Below are 15153 nucleotides of genomic sequence, written 5' to 3'. Positions count from 1 at the left end.
TTTTCTTGAGATGATGTGTATTATTTTTCCCTGTGTCATTGAATCTTTACAGCCCTTATCCTTTAGTCAATATTGACACCTGAAATTACTTTGAATAACTTACTGCAATCAGACCACTTCCTTTGTCAAGAGATACACTAGATCAGTTTGGTACGAAATCACTGTAGGAAATATGTATTCCATTTTATCCTTCTTCCTGCTTACTCTATAACTTTCCCTCTCCTAAAGATGTCCAGACTACTTTTCTCCGCTAAAAGTGAGGTACATTTTTTAGTCTCTCATGTGTCACCACCTCCAGCTGGACACCAGACCTGGAAACTGATTGTTGCTTCTTTCAGCTCCTGAGTTGTGAGCTCCAAATCTTTGGGATACCTTGACCTCTGCGCCTTATTTCTGGATGGCGTGGCCTGTCCTTATACTTGCTTTTCTGTTGGGTCCTCTGCTTCTGTTCCCGTGTCTAGAAACCTGTAGGCAGATACTTGAGTCACACCTAAAGTTTAATTTTTAATCATTCTCTCATTTTTATCATTTTAATCCCCTCTGTTTTACTCCAAATCTCCTTCAAATACTACCAAAGACCTTTTGTGGAGTATTAGAGCTTCCTCTGCCAGGTGTCAGCTGGGAACAATTCCCAGGTTTTCCCATGTGCATCTTCACCTCCAAGCCACACCACTCTTCGCTGATTGACCACTTTCACTACTGCTAGCAGATTCTTTATTCATTCTTGTCATCATTCACCATAGTTATGAAACTACCAAGGGCTGGTATTTTAAGAGATGTATACGTTATTCAGGACACAAGTTTCAGATGGCTTCTGCACAGAGTGAATAAAAAATTCCATGCCACTCTTTATTCCATGCCAAGTCCTCGTGCTTCTCAATCCAGGTGACTCCATTAACTGGTTTCTGTAATTTATTTCTCTAACTGCTGTCCTTGAAATTAAGAATCACAACTGTAAACAGTTGCAACCTTATACTTTTATATATATAATTAAACATATATATATAATTTAACTTTTTCACTCGATATAAGGTCATTTTTTGTAACCAGCTCATATACAATGATTTCCCCACATCCAAGAAACGATGTTCATGACCACCAACAACTCAAGCTATTTCCCGGGATGTTTAAATTGAGCAAGCGGTGGCTGGTGCAACTCTCTTCTCAGCCGCTAGCAAACTTGACTGTGTTATAGGAAACAACCAGGCTTCTCCCCCATCTGTTGCTGCAGTGTGAACTTGCGTTAAGGAAAGAGAAACAATGAATGAGAAATGAGCAGAGTTGAGGATCTTGTCTGTAATTTACAGAAAGTTGTGAAATGTTTCCTGGTAAACGTTTCCCCAGAACTGCAAACTTCATACCCCTGGAAACCAAACACTTTTCACTACTTAAAAGATAGTTGGTGCTGGTTAGAGTTACCCAGACGGATCACTGGCATCAGGAGTGACTACGTGGTGTCCTGTGTGGTGACTTTTGCTTCCTTCAAAGCTTCTCCAAAAAGGGGGACGGAGTAACAAAGCCTCTGTTGGGGCTATAAGACCGCAAGACATCTATATAAAGGAAGGGGAATTCATGGGACAGCAAGTTAAAAATAACATCTCCGAATTCCTGTGACAGTGACCTGAAGCAGTTAATACATAATAGAAAGTACCTGGGATGGAGGTAGGATTCCCCCATGGCAGAACAAGCAGAAGAGTTCATGCTTGGAGACTTAGAGCTGTGAAAAGGCTCAGCAGGCCATCCTGCCTGGCTATGCATCACCTTCCCCAGCCACCCGTGGCACCAAGCCCAGCAGCTTGTGCATGATTCAATCTGTGCTTCTGAGAAAACACATGGTTTGGTCAGAAACCTCCAAACGAAGGAGCTCCAAAATCTTAGGGGGATGTAGGGTTTCTCTTAGGAATCTTCTCCAACGGATGCCAAAATGACACGTATCCGTTTTTCATTAGGCCGACCATACTGCGCTGCTGCTTCTCATTCTGCAGTGCTGCTGGTCCAGGATTCTGAGCAGCCCCTGTGTGTTTTCCTATATCCTACTTGAAGAACCTCTCAATATTCACCTTGATAAACTGATCCAATGAAGCCCTTTAAATTCCTCTCTGGAGGGCACTTTCCCCGCCTTAAGCTGCCTGTAACTATTTTCCTGTGCCCTCTCCAATTTTCCATCAAAGTTAATTCAAAGATGTGGGTGCCAGAACAGGACCCTTTATGTTAGTCACAGCCTCACCAAAACTGCTCGTGGAGGAAGAACCCCTTTCCTGTTCCCACTTACTGGTTCAAGATTCTTGGCTGGAAATGCATTATTAGCTCCTCCTGGCACAGCATCCTGGTATGAATTCGTACCGCTCTGCCCATACGAGTCAAGGCCATTTTCCAGCACATGGATTTCTAGGAAAAAACTTCTTAATTTCCTAATCCTGCCCTGCTCTCTCGCCACATGCATGGCTTTTGTGAGCCATGATTTCAAACAGATCCAGGCCACTCAGGCCTCACATTAAAGCCTCACTCTACCAACCTCTGAGCACAGCTGAGATTTTCCTGGAAGGCTCTTTTACTAACCTCCAAAACAGAGATTACCCCCTGCCAGACCCAGCCTCTGAAGGACTCCTGACAGCAAGGCAGGGTGTTCGCAAGGAGGGGAACTGTTCAGTTGTCAAACACCTCCAGAAGTCTGAGCTCTGGAGCTCAGATGTCTTGAACATCTCTGGTGCCACTTGTGTGGAAGCCAGTGGATATAAAAGAGGAAGTCTCTTTAACACGTAGCAGGGCAGGGTACCACAGGGTCAAGGGAGATCTAGTGCACTCTTTCATCTCTGTTCTTCATCATCATGATCTTCAGATAGATATGAGCTGGCAAAAAGGGCTGAAGGAAAGGAAGTCAGACGCACAAATGACACTCACAGAGTTGTGACACTGGAGGGGAGAGCCAAGAGCGCGGTCAGAAAGCTGCACAGAGATCATGAGGCTCTGTCATACTCTGAACAGGCTTACCCAAGGCATCTCAGTGCATCCCAACACAGCACTTGCCTCCCGGGATGCTCATCTCCATTCTGCCAGCTCACATCCTCCCTGTGCCTTGATGCAGCTGCAGACACGCAGCCACAGGCTGAAGGCTGCCTCTTTCGCAGAAGGGCTTTGGTCAGATGCAGAGAGATGCAGAACATGAACAAAGGAGGTTTTACTCATGGCCGCACGGCTTAGTTGCCTGAATCAGGATTATAAAAAGTCAACAGGTCATAAGTCCCATTGGCGCATGCCTTGATTTCCTACAGCCAGTGCCCTCCTGCATGCAGTGGCAAGCAGCAGAGAGATGGAGATCTCAGAAAGGTTCTGCAGCCAGAGCTCCCACTGCCATGACTCCCTGCAACACAATGGGTCCTGGGTGAAGCCCACAGCCATGACTGCTGCACAATAGTGCAAACATGAAAGAGCTATAGATCAAACCAGCCGAACGGCTCTGCCCAGCACAGTGGAGCTGCTGGGGTACAGTGTGTCCCCCATCACAGTGGCGTGAAACTTTGCTCATGTTGCTGTATGCAGGGGTGAAGAGAACTGGGAGGTGAGCCCACTCACCACAACCACAAAGCATTGCTTTCTGCTGTGCAGCACAGTGTGGGCTCCATGTGTCTGCCCTGAACGTGCGCGGCCGGTGTCCATGCACACATGAGCTGGAAACAAATACTGCTGTGTGACAAATGCAGCTGCAAGAGGCTGTCTAATTTATTAGAATTGAAGCAGTATCACCAAAACATGGCTTCTTGGGCTGAGAGGTCCAGCGCCCTGCCTTGCAAACGCCATAGCACTGCTTACCTCCTCTTTAGAGAGCTCAAGACTTCACAGACCCCAGGCCAGAGCTGGCCACAGCTCTGTGACATCCTTACACCACCATGGAAGTATCCCAGATGTTTGTGTTTTCTCTGTTTTCTGTCTGCTGCTAACTGCTGGCATAAGGCGATGCTTCTCCTCTTACCCAATGTGATGCAGCTCTTCAGGAGGCAGGACAGCCCAGAGGGCTTGGACCAGAGGGGCCTGTGCAGAGCATCCCCCCCAAGACTGAAGGCTGAAGCTGACTTCTGCTGGGACAGCCCAGCACCTCCAGGGTGTAGCCCTTGGGGAGCCATCAGGACCGCACAACCAGCCCCTGTCTGCATCAGCTGCATGACACTGGGGCACTGTTTTAATTTAAAATGGATTAGGCTTTGTTTTCTTTCTAGCACAATAACATTGCACGCATTGTTGGGCGATAAACCCACAGATAGCTGTGCCAGCGGGGTGTTGGGGTGGACGTGATCAGCAACACAGTATGAGCTGAGATGGAGAAGAGCAGAGCGGGGGAAGCTAACAGAAATGAGTGCAAGGGGAGCCACTTGCACAACCTCCGAATAGCTCTTTCCTGAAAGAGGGTGGAACTGGAGCTGCTCAGAACAGGGAGGACAGCTTGAGCAGGACACAGGGTGCAAGGCAGCAGGGATGTGTGTGAGCCAGCTATGCCTTGTGTCACCCCGACTCACAGCCATGCGATAGTGATGGCACTGAGCAGAGGAGGTGAGGATGTCCCAATTCACCACAGCGTGTATTAGTAAATCACAGCTTTTCCCAAGCTGGTTCTGCCTCTCCCCACCCGCCCTCCTCCTGATTTTTCCTGAGCTTAATCTTTGCATTTAGTACTGGCATATGAGGGAAGCATTGCCTGAACAAGGTGTTCTGGCAAAATCATATTGTTTCCCAGGATTCTTGGCAGGACCTGGGTATCACATGCACCAGGTTCCTTCGCTACCCTAATCTGTGCCTTCCTGGCCAGCCGCAGCGCAGGGCAGAAGGGGTGTTTTTCAGCAGCGCTGACCCTGAGCTGCACGGAGGACTCACAATGCTCAAGGGCTTTGGGGTGTCCCAGGGCTCAGTTTGGGAACACTTATGTATACCCCTATAACTGCAGTGCTAGCGACCAGCCATTATTTCTGCCTCCTGCAGAATCAAAGGACTCCCTAAGGAATCCTCCTACAGCTCCATTAGCTCACCAAACCAGTGTTACCAACCAAGCGGGCCCTTGCAGATCTCTGACCCAGTTGTGCTTGGATGTCCTTTACGGTCACGTTGACTCCTGGCACATGTGCTGCCTGAGGAAGCTGATGCTGCCAGCAAAATGCAGCCGGAGTGCTCCCAGGATGCTCACACAGCAGCTGCGGATGTGACCCCATACAGCTCTCTGAACAGTGTTCTCCTGGTACTTTCTTACCTGAAACTCTTTGTAACCTCTCATAGCTTTTTTAGCATCAGATTTGCTGCTGACGTGCTCTAGGCCAGGCATCCCTTGCTTCAAACACTAGCAGAAAGCTCTGGGCTCCCCCGGGATACTTTTGTCACTGCTAGAGGGACCGCATCTCCATGTGGGCAAGGAGTGCAGGAGCTCCTGTGGACGTGGTGTGGGTTGGGGCTGAGAGCATGCTGCAGCACACTGCGGCAAGCATAACCAATGGTGCTGCCCCAGGCAGGAATGCGGGATAAAGGGAATCAGGGGTGGGATGAAAAAGCCCACAGCCCCACACAGCACCAGTGTCCATCTGCCCTGACCTGCCGGGAAAGTGGGAAAGCACAAACGGGCAGGTCTGTGCAGGCACAGTAGCAATGTGCTCCCTTGGGAAAGAGATGCCTGGTGGTATCGGCAGCCAGCCACAGCCGGTAGAACACGACCAGAGGAGCAGAAGGAGGGCAGATGCTCTGCGCAGTGCAGGTAGGAAAAACCAGTCCCCATGCTGCTCAAGTGATGCCAGGACATCAAGGGGGGACTGTCCCTGAGTGGGGAGGTGGCTCAGGGCACTTGGCATAGGCTGCTGCACCTCTGAAGCCTTGAGTGCACTATGAGCTGGCATAGGCCATCCTTCAGCTGCACAGACAACAGGCACCCTGGGAGAAGGCCTTGCACATGATGACTGCTTGAAAGCCTTCATCTGGACCATCAGAGAGGTCTGGGCAAGTGATCCTGTGGTCTTTTATGGCACTAATATCCCACAAATTGTCTTTCCTGGTGGCAGTTTAAACAGACCTTCTTGTTGTGCAGAGACTCTTCTTTAGCAGGTATAATTACAGCAGGAATGCGGAGAGTACAGTTTTAGTTCCAACAGATGCTGGTAATTCCCTCCTCCCACAATTGGTCTTCCAGCATTTTATTTGTCTGACACATCAGATCCCATTTTTCTAGAGGGGAAAAGAGCTAGCAAAACACTTGGCAACAGTAAATTAAGTGTTATTAAGTCAGGCAGTCATGGAGCTGAGACAGTTTATCTAGCTCTTCCTGCAGAAGACATCCTCAGTGCTACTTCCAGTGGTTGTTGCTGGTGTACATTATATGCATCCAAGACTCAAGAGCAATGAGGATCCTTTGGCATTTGATCTTAAGTGACGTTGTCCCTTCCAAGAAGCTCCAGACCTTTCAGCTCCTACAGAATGGCAGAGATAGGGCTCTGCCAAGCCAAAGCTTGTGCTGCAAATTCAAACCTGAAGATTCCCCAGCTGCCAAAGAAAACCCCTCTGCAAACAGCAGATCCTCTTTCCTTTCCTACTCAAGCCCAAATAGATCAACCAGCTCCTTTGGCAGCAGTCCCTACTGAGGGGGATGCAGTTTACACAAAGGAGGCAGAGGAAGAGCAATGGGGCTGTTTTGGAGTGGGAAGAGGCTGGGAGGGACTCATTCAAGTGCTAATCACTTGTGCACACAGGATAACAAACCAGCACCGACGCAGTGGGAAGGTAAAACTTAACAAAGATGCTAATCACTGAAACTTAGAGCACAGAGCTGCTTTATGTATATACGTATGCATACGAGAAGAGGAAGCAGGAAAGCTCTGTTAAACACATCACACAAGTTTGGCCAGTGTGTTAAGCGTTTGGGCGTTAAGTACAAAACCTGGATAACTGCAAAGTCATCTGCATATGCTGCAGAGAAACCCAGAACATTAATTATCAAACTGCACACAGGCTGTATCCTCTGTGGAGCACAAAAATCCATCAGAGAAAACCTGCAGTTCACAAACCCAGCAGCACAACGAGGAGATTCCACCCCAAAGCCGGGTCTTCCGTGTCCCCTGTGAGCCTGGTGGAGTTTACACCTTGCTCTGCTGCCCAGTGCCTGGCTAATTCCCGGGAGAGCACCACTGAGCACTCAGCCCAGCGCAGACCCATCGCCGGCCTCTCGCTCTGGCTGCAGCAGCACCACGAGGGGATAACAGGATCAAAAGAGCAGTAACGAGCTCTGGGAACTTCCCAGACAAATGTGTTTTTTACTGGATCCCAAACGAGCCGCTGAAGGGGAGCATTAGTGCTGTCACATGGAGCACATGATCTTGGAATTCATTAAGCCTTTGATGCAGTGTTAGCACTGCCGTCCCCTGTCCCAGCCATTAGCCATCTGGATGAAAAGAGGCCAAGTTTCCTACACCCCAGAACTGGAGGAATGGCCTGTGTTTGCAGTAGGAGCTACAGAGCTAGAGCATGTGTGCACCAGACAGGTTGATTGCAGTGGTCTTCATTAAGAATGGCACCTCTTCTTGGAGCCCTTGGTACAAACATGCTACTCCCTAAGTCCTATGAGGCTTCTTTAGAGAAATCAAATGCTTCCAGAGAAGCTTCCTTTCTTCTTTCTCTGAGGCAGGCTACAGGGGAACGGAAAATTTAGTTATGGAGAAGTGGAACTAGCACTGGAAGCCCTGCATTTAGTTACAGAGAACCAGAATAGGAGCAACTCAAGTTGGATGAAACCAGAATAGAGCTGCAAACGAAACGCAAATGTTGCTGAATGCTGTTGGCTATGGCACAGGGTCACGTTTTGCAGCACTATCTTAAATACAAAGTCCCCTCCGAAATTCCAACTCTCCCTTGTTTGAGGAGAGTTTGTAGATTAACTGTGCTGTGGATATGAAGACACAGAAGTGGCTCCATCCATAATCAAGACATAGTAAGCACATACAGTTTGCTTTTCAGACTAGAAAAAGCTCAGCTGCTTCTTCACAAGAGCTGAAGAAATTATCTGTGTAATTCCATCCCAAAACACTGAGGATCGAGCACTAAGATTCCTGTGCAGCAATGTGGCCCATGCTCTTGGCTAATGCAAGCAGCATCGTGCAGAGCTGTTTTGGAGCTGGAGCAGCAGCCATGCTGACACCTACGTCCCCAGCTTCAGCATCAGGAAGCACAGTGGGCACAGGAAAAACCTCGTGTTAGGCATAGTGACCATGCTGATCCAGGTTGGCTTCTGCAGAAGCTTTTCTGTGTCCTCGTGCTGGCAAATACTTGCCATTACCTAACCCACTGTGATTGCAGTCTGTTCCCCCTCACTCCCCATATGGGATAAGGGGGGGCTACAAGGATGCTGGAGAGGGACTTTTCATCAGCAGCTATAGTGACAGGATGTGGGGTGATGAGTTTAAACTTAAACAGGAGAGATTTAGGTTGGATATAAGGAAAAGGTTGTTTACTGTGAGGGTGCTGAGGTACTGAAACATGCTGCCCAGGGAAGCTGTGGCTGCTCCATCCCTGGCAGTGCTCAAGGCCAGGTTGGACACAGGGGCTTGGAGCAGTGTTGTCTGGTGTGAGGCATCCCTGACCACGGCAGGGGGTTGGAAATGGATAACCTTAAGGTCCTTTCCAACACAAACCATTCCATGATTCTATGATAACAGCAAACTTGTAAGCATACAAATACACAAGTTATCTCTTACAGCCTGTTCCTAACTGGGATTTGCATGGAGTCATGGCCTCCGTTCCTCCAGGGGAGCCTCTAGGCTGCCCTTGGGCTGTGCAGAGCTCCCACAACACCTTCCACTTGCCCCCTGCTCTCCTCCCAGCACAGTGTCTGCAGCGGGGTTAGGCTGGCATGGCTTCAGATCGGCAGGCCCTTTCCTCTGCGGTTGCTGTCGTTCCAGCTCAGACAATATTTGGGTGAGATGATGCCTTTGGCAGACACTCAGCAGCTGAGTGATGCCCACTACACCAACCGCAGCAGGGCTCAGTTGCTGGCAGACACATCCAAGGCACAAAAGCAGCAGGAAAAACCCTTTGCATGTCTCTCCCACGTCTCCTGACACTGTGAAGTGGTTTTTCTTCCTATTTTTCCAACATCCTAATTTGCCAAATGTTTTTTTTTGCTTGACTGGAAGCCAAGCACAGCTTTGGGAACACAATCTGTGGTGCACCAGGGCTTCCCTTGTCTATTAACTGCCAGGATCTGTGATGCTAAGAGCTGACCCCAGATGTGGCAAGCTTGATGCACAGACCGAAACACAACCTGGAAACCCTCCAGATCAGCTGCAAGCCTCAGAAAACCCATGCTCCCTCCAGGGCCCTGCTGTAAACATGCCCCTGTAGTCAGCAACATCCCAAATCAGGATGAGAGTGGGGTCAGTAACTGTCCAGAGTCTCATTCAAGTGTGCATGTACTGACGAAGGGCCTAAAGACCGGCAACAACTTTGCTGCTGGACTCAGGTCCATGCTACTGCTTTGGGCTTTAATCCTTCATCTCGCTTGGATGCTTCAGGTCTCAGCCTCCTCCAAAGCAGCTCTAAAGGAGCTCGAGGTGAAACTGCTAAAATCTTACATGGTGTGAAACCTCACATGTACTGTGAGAAGTAGGAGGGCGGCTATTAGTATGTGATTTCCTAGTGGGTTTCCAGGGAAGTCCAGATTCTGAAGAACCAAATCAAGATGCAAAAGGATAAGTGAGGCATACTGGAAAAGATGAGGTGCCCTTTGTCACATCTCAAAGGCCCCTGCAATTCTCTGAGGGAGAGAAAAGAACACACGTTAAATAGAAAACCATAACGGAGTCGGTTAGATTACTAAAGTGAAAAGTAAAAAGAAACCTGAACCACCAGAACAAACAACCCAAACCCAAACACCTCAAAACAAAAACCTATTTTCACACTGGAAGCTCGCCATAGAATGAACAGATAACAGAGGTGTGAAAGACCATTCAGAGAAGATAGAGGTCCCTGGCAGAAAAGCAGAATGAGTAATACATGCTAGCAAGGAACAAAGGGAAATTCCCATGCTGCAACCTCCTTCAGCAGGGAGGAATGAGGCAACATGCTTCAAGTGAAAGGGCCAACAGGGGATGTTTCAAAACAGATTCATAGCACAAACAGTAAGTGACATTAAACTGGCATTTATCCAAGTCCTCTGGAGGAACCCCAGCACAGACCTCACAGCTGCTAAGGCAATGAAACCTGTTGCTTAATTCAGCCTGAAAGCAGAGGTATGACAGGAGGTGAATGAGATGCCAGAGTTGGGCTTTTGTAAAGGTAAACTGCGGATGTATAACTTCTGCATCTGAGTTTTACACGGGGGATTAGAAATAACACCCAGAGGGCATGTAGAGAAATAGGATTAAAGGAGAAGAAACAACTGTAGCAGGAGGAACTCATGTCTCACTTCTTAAAGGAGTGAGGAATCCCCTTCTGTGGATGTGCCTCGATAGATGGATGTACTCGGATACCCAAAACACTTTCAGCAAGGTGCCACACCAAACGTCCCTAACTGCTCTTCTCCACAACATGCTTATTCCCATGATCAGTAACAAGGCAGAAGATTGTGAAAGGACAGTGGTTGGAGAGGCTGAGGTATGCAGTGTAATGAAAGCGAGCACTCACTGCAGAGTTCAAGAGAGACATCACAGCTGGATGATAAAATGACAAATTAAAGTCAGTGTTGGCAGATGCAGTTTACACAGAGAAGCTCTATCCACACAAAGAGGGAGTTCAGAACAGTTATCCCCACCTAGAGAAGTTGCCTAGGAGTTGACTCTGTTTTCTCCCTTCTCTCTCAGAGAAGATACAGTGGTGTTAAGAAGCAGAAAAGGGGAAGAGGAAAATCAAATGCATAGGGCAGAGAAGACAAGCAAAGGAGAGAAAGTGAATTATATAAAATGATGTGCAGTGAGCTAAATGTTTTGGAAACAATTATTTGTAATGTTTTATAGCACGGAAAAAAAGGCATATTGGTTAAAGACAGGTTAAAAACCAAATTTAAGTACTTTGTCACATCTCAAGTCTGAGGAATTAATTGCCTGGGGTTGCTATGGAGGCAAAATAATCTAGAATGGGTCAAAAGCAATAAAATGAACTTATGGAAGAGCAACCCAGCAAGGACTGCTAGGCAGAGGAATACATTGGTCAGAGTAAAACTAAACTAAATATTGCTCAAAACACTTAGTCAAGGAGGCATGGCTTTATGCCTACAATGCTCATCGATGTGCTCTGAGCGTACCCCACTAGCCACCTTCACAGTCAGGATCCTTGCTGGTTTGACTCCTACATCTCACACAATAGTTTCTATGCTCTTGTGATGCACCAGGATGAGCAAGTTGATAAGCAAAGTCCTGGTCAAGTAGCCTGTCCTACATGTTGCTCCAAAGCAATGGCACACTATGCAAGTATTTGGTGTGGACGGTAAAGTCACCTGGAAGATGGGAAAGTCCGTATCTCAGAGATGCTGTTACAACACTCCACGGTCACTTGACATAGGCTGAAGTGAGGCTAAGAGCAGTGTGGAGAGCCTTGTTGGGGCTGAGGGCCAAACAGGTCTTTAAAACACATTTAGGGAAGGAAACATGTCAACATACACCATAGGGTTGCCCAGGAAGAAAGCAAACAACACAAGGGCTGCTGTTTTGTGAAAAGAGATTAAGGGCCATACTGGTCCTTAGGTCACAGGTTCATGTTCCTAAACTTCAAGTCTGTAACAAAGATGATGGCCAGAATTGGGGAAAGGAGAAGAAAAAGCAGAGTTGGGAAAAAGGAAGGGTTGGGAATGGAAGGAAAGAAGAATGAAAATTTCTGGTTTAGCCAGCCTGATGGGGAATTGCTGGCTAAACTCATGGGCCAAAGGCAAGCAGAGCTTCAGTATGGGCAGAATTAGACTGGTCTGGAGCAGGACTTAGCATAAACGTTTGCAGCCAAGATTGTTCACATGTAAAGCACAGATGGAGATGAGAAAGGGACACAAACTCCTGTTGCAAAAACAGGGAAGCAGGTTAGGAAAGGTCTTTAAAGGATGCATTAAAGCACCAGGTATAGAGATGGAGTTGGAGGAGACAATTAAGAAGGCATGGATTGTGAAATAAATGTCCTGCCTCCAAGCCGAGAGGTACCTCCAGCGCTTCCAGTCCTGTGGATTACAGATCCTTCTCAGTTCCTGCCTTCCTGGGTGCTGGCTCTGCCCAGCTCCCCACACCTGAGCTTCTCTTCCTAGCCCTCTGCCCTGAGCTCAGCTGAAGTCCCATGGGGCACAAAATACAGGTTGCTCAGGGGATCTCAGGCCCCCTTCCCGGTGCTGCCCCTGCTCATGTAGCCTCGTGCAGCCTGGTATTTGCCTTTTGTGTGAGAACATCCCATTCAGCTCATCACACGCCAGCTGAACTATAACATGACATAACATGAATGGCCTTCCCACTCTGGCTTACACAATTTGATCTATGCTTTATCTCAGATAACTCTGAGTGCCACAAGGCAAGCTGCTGCCATAGAAAATGAGGTAGGACTGCTTGTGTAGCTCCTCCTCTTCAATGGAGAATCATCTCATGAAATCCTAGAATGGTTTGGGTTGGAAGGGCCCTTAAAGCTCATCCAGTTCCAGCCCCCTGCCACGGGCAGGGACACCTTCCACTAGAGCAGGTTGCTCCAAGCCCCTGTGTCCAATCTGGACTTGAACACTGCCAGGGATGGGGCAGCCACAGCTTCTCTGGGCACCCTGTGCCAGCGCCTCAGCACCCTCACAGGGAAGAGCTTCTTCACAACATCTGATCTGAGCCTCTTTCAGTTTAAACCCGTTCCTCCTTGCCCTGTCCCTACAGGCACTTGTAAAAAGCCTCTCTCCAGGTTTCGTGTACCCACCTTTGGGTACTGGAAGCTGCTCTAAAGTCTGCCTGGAACCTTCTCTTCCCCAGGCTGAACAAGCCCAGGCTGTCTTCATTGGAGAGATAGTTTTCAGGGAGAAAATGGAAGAAATTCTCAGCATAACTCATGGTCTCACAAAAGTCTGAAGCTCCAGTCCATGAGCTGGAAACATGCAGGCAAAGACCATGCTAGAGAAGTTAAACATGCGCTTTACTCTTCAGCAGTCTATTGTATTCCCAGCTCTTCCCCACTGCTGGCACACATTTCTCCCCATGATAGCCCAGCATTAGTTGGGCTGGCTAGACCTTGCATATAGGCAGAGCATTGAGAGCACCTTGCAGAAATCATGCCAATACCTCTTGTTCTGCATAACCTCCTTAACCAGCTTCTCTTCCCTTGGTTCCCTCTTGCCATGTCACAGCAAGAGCAGCAGCAGAAACCTGACCTGCCAGCCCAGGCGTGCTGCCTGGGTTCATGCCAGGCTCCTGACTGTCCACACTGCAATCTAGCTTTCCACCCATTAAATCAGGGGAAAAAACCTGTGATTGCTTGCCAGGAGATGTGCCATCCACATGCACCAGTGGATCCTCCCCTGATGTTGCTTTCCCTCATGTCACTGTGAGCTAAAGGTACTGGAGGCAGCTGCTGTGGGAAAGCTCTTCATCATCCTCCTTGATTCAGTGTTATCCCTGCCAGCCTACAGGATCAAACATTGGTTTGCAGCTGGGCCTTTGCCCTGGGCTTGCACCATGCTCTGTGGCACAGGAATGAGGAAAGAGCTACAGAAGCAGCCCCGTTACTAAAATGCATTTCTCATATGTGCATTAGAGAGCTCTTACAAATGTTTTGGCCATGAAGTGGTTCTACATGCTACCCAGAAAGCAGGCTTTCCAGCTGCCCAGCCATGGAGGAAGCCAAGGAGAACACTGGCACAGAGGCCAAGGCTGCCCAGTAAAATGTCTCTAGCCTTGGCCAGGAAGACTCTGCAACCAGCAGCCTTTGACTGCCTGGACTGGTTCTGTCCTGAACAGCCTCAAAGCAGCTGCCAAAACCCGGCATGAGGAAGAGAAAAGGTAGCGCTGGGGAGAGCCAGGACATCAGGCTGAAACAGCCACTGCTTCCCGGTCTGGTGCCCAGCAGTGCTGCCTTGTGATCCAGAGCAGCTCAGCACTACTGCTCCAGAGAGCACAGGCAAAGGGAGGGAAATACCCCTACTGTAAAAGGCAGTGCTGAGACATGGCCACAAGCAACCTGCATCATGTTAATAACCCTCTCTGGCCACAGTGCTAACACACGTCCCCTGGACTGAGCAGTGTAGAGGGATGTGCAGGGAAGTGCTGAGCCAGAGGAAGCTCAGCACAGGATGTAAAGGGGAGGTCTCACCACAGTGCACACAGGTAGATGAGACCGCTGTGGGAAAAGAGCACTGTACACTTGTGCACTGGGATTACTGGCCCATGAGCCTTCAGCTTCTCCAGGGAGACACCTCATGTGGTCCTGAGCCTACCCTCAGGACCGTGTTAGCTGTTCTCCTCCATTTGCAGTCTGTGGCTGAACTGATTGCAGGTAGCAGGAACAAAGAAAACACTGAGCTTCTCCTTATAGAGAGAAAAGAGATGTATTTTAAAAGGTAGAAAATACGTATCAAGTGTCATGGTCCTGTATGGTCCAAGCCTCCTTGTTTAGTCTGGAGAAGGCTCAATGGGGACCTTATCACTCTCTACAGCTATCTGAAATGAGGTTGTAGTGAGGTTGGGTTGGTTTCTTCTCGCAGGGAAGAAGTGATAGGACAAGATGAAATGGCCTCAAGCTGTGGCAGGGGAGGTTTAGACTGGGTATTAGGGAAAATCTCCTAAATGAGACGGTGCTCAGGCATTGAAACAGGCTGCCCACGGAGTAGTGGAATCACCACCCCTGGAAGTGTCCAGAAACTGTGTAGACAAGGCTCTTAGGGACATGGTTTAGTGGTGGCCTTGGAAGTGCTGGGGTAAAGGTTGGACTTGATGATCTTAAAGGCCTTTTCCAACCTGGTTAATTCTACTATTCTATGATTCTACCTTCAGCGTAAAGTAGTGTGTTGCCCAGCCCAGACATGTACTGATTCCAATTAGGATGAACAACAGGATTTCACCAATTATTCCTGACTTGGCTTTGGGTAGGGACTGGGGAGCAGTATACCAGCACATTGACACAAGGGCAGGAAATCCCCTCAGCAGAAGGACCTTCTTGCCCCTTGTCTGAGCTCCTATTCAAGTGCTCCTACACTCA

This window comes from Lathamus discolor, chromosome Z (genome assembly GCF_037157495.1).
Source record: "Lathamus discolor isolate bLatDis1 chromosome Z, bLatDis1.hap1, whole genome shotgun sequence".
Lineage (NCBI taxonomy): Eukaryota > Metazoa > Chordata > Aves > Psittaciformes > Psittacidae > Lathamus > Lathamus discolor.
Note: the sequence above shows the minus strand (reverse complement) of the source record.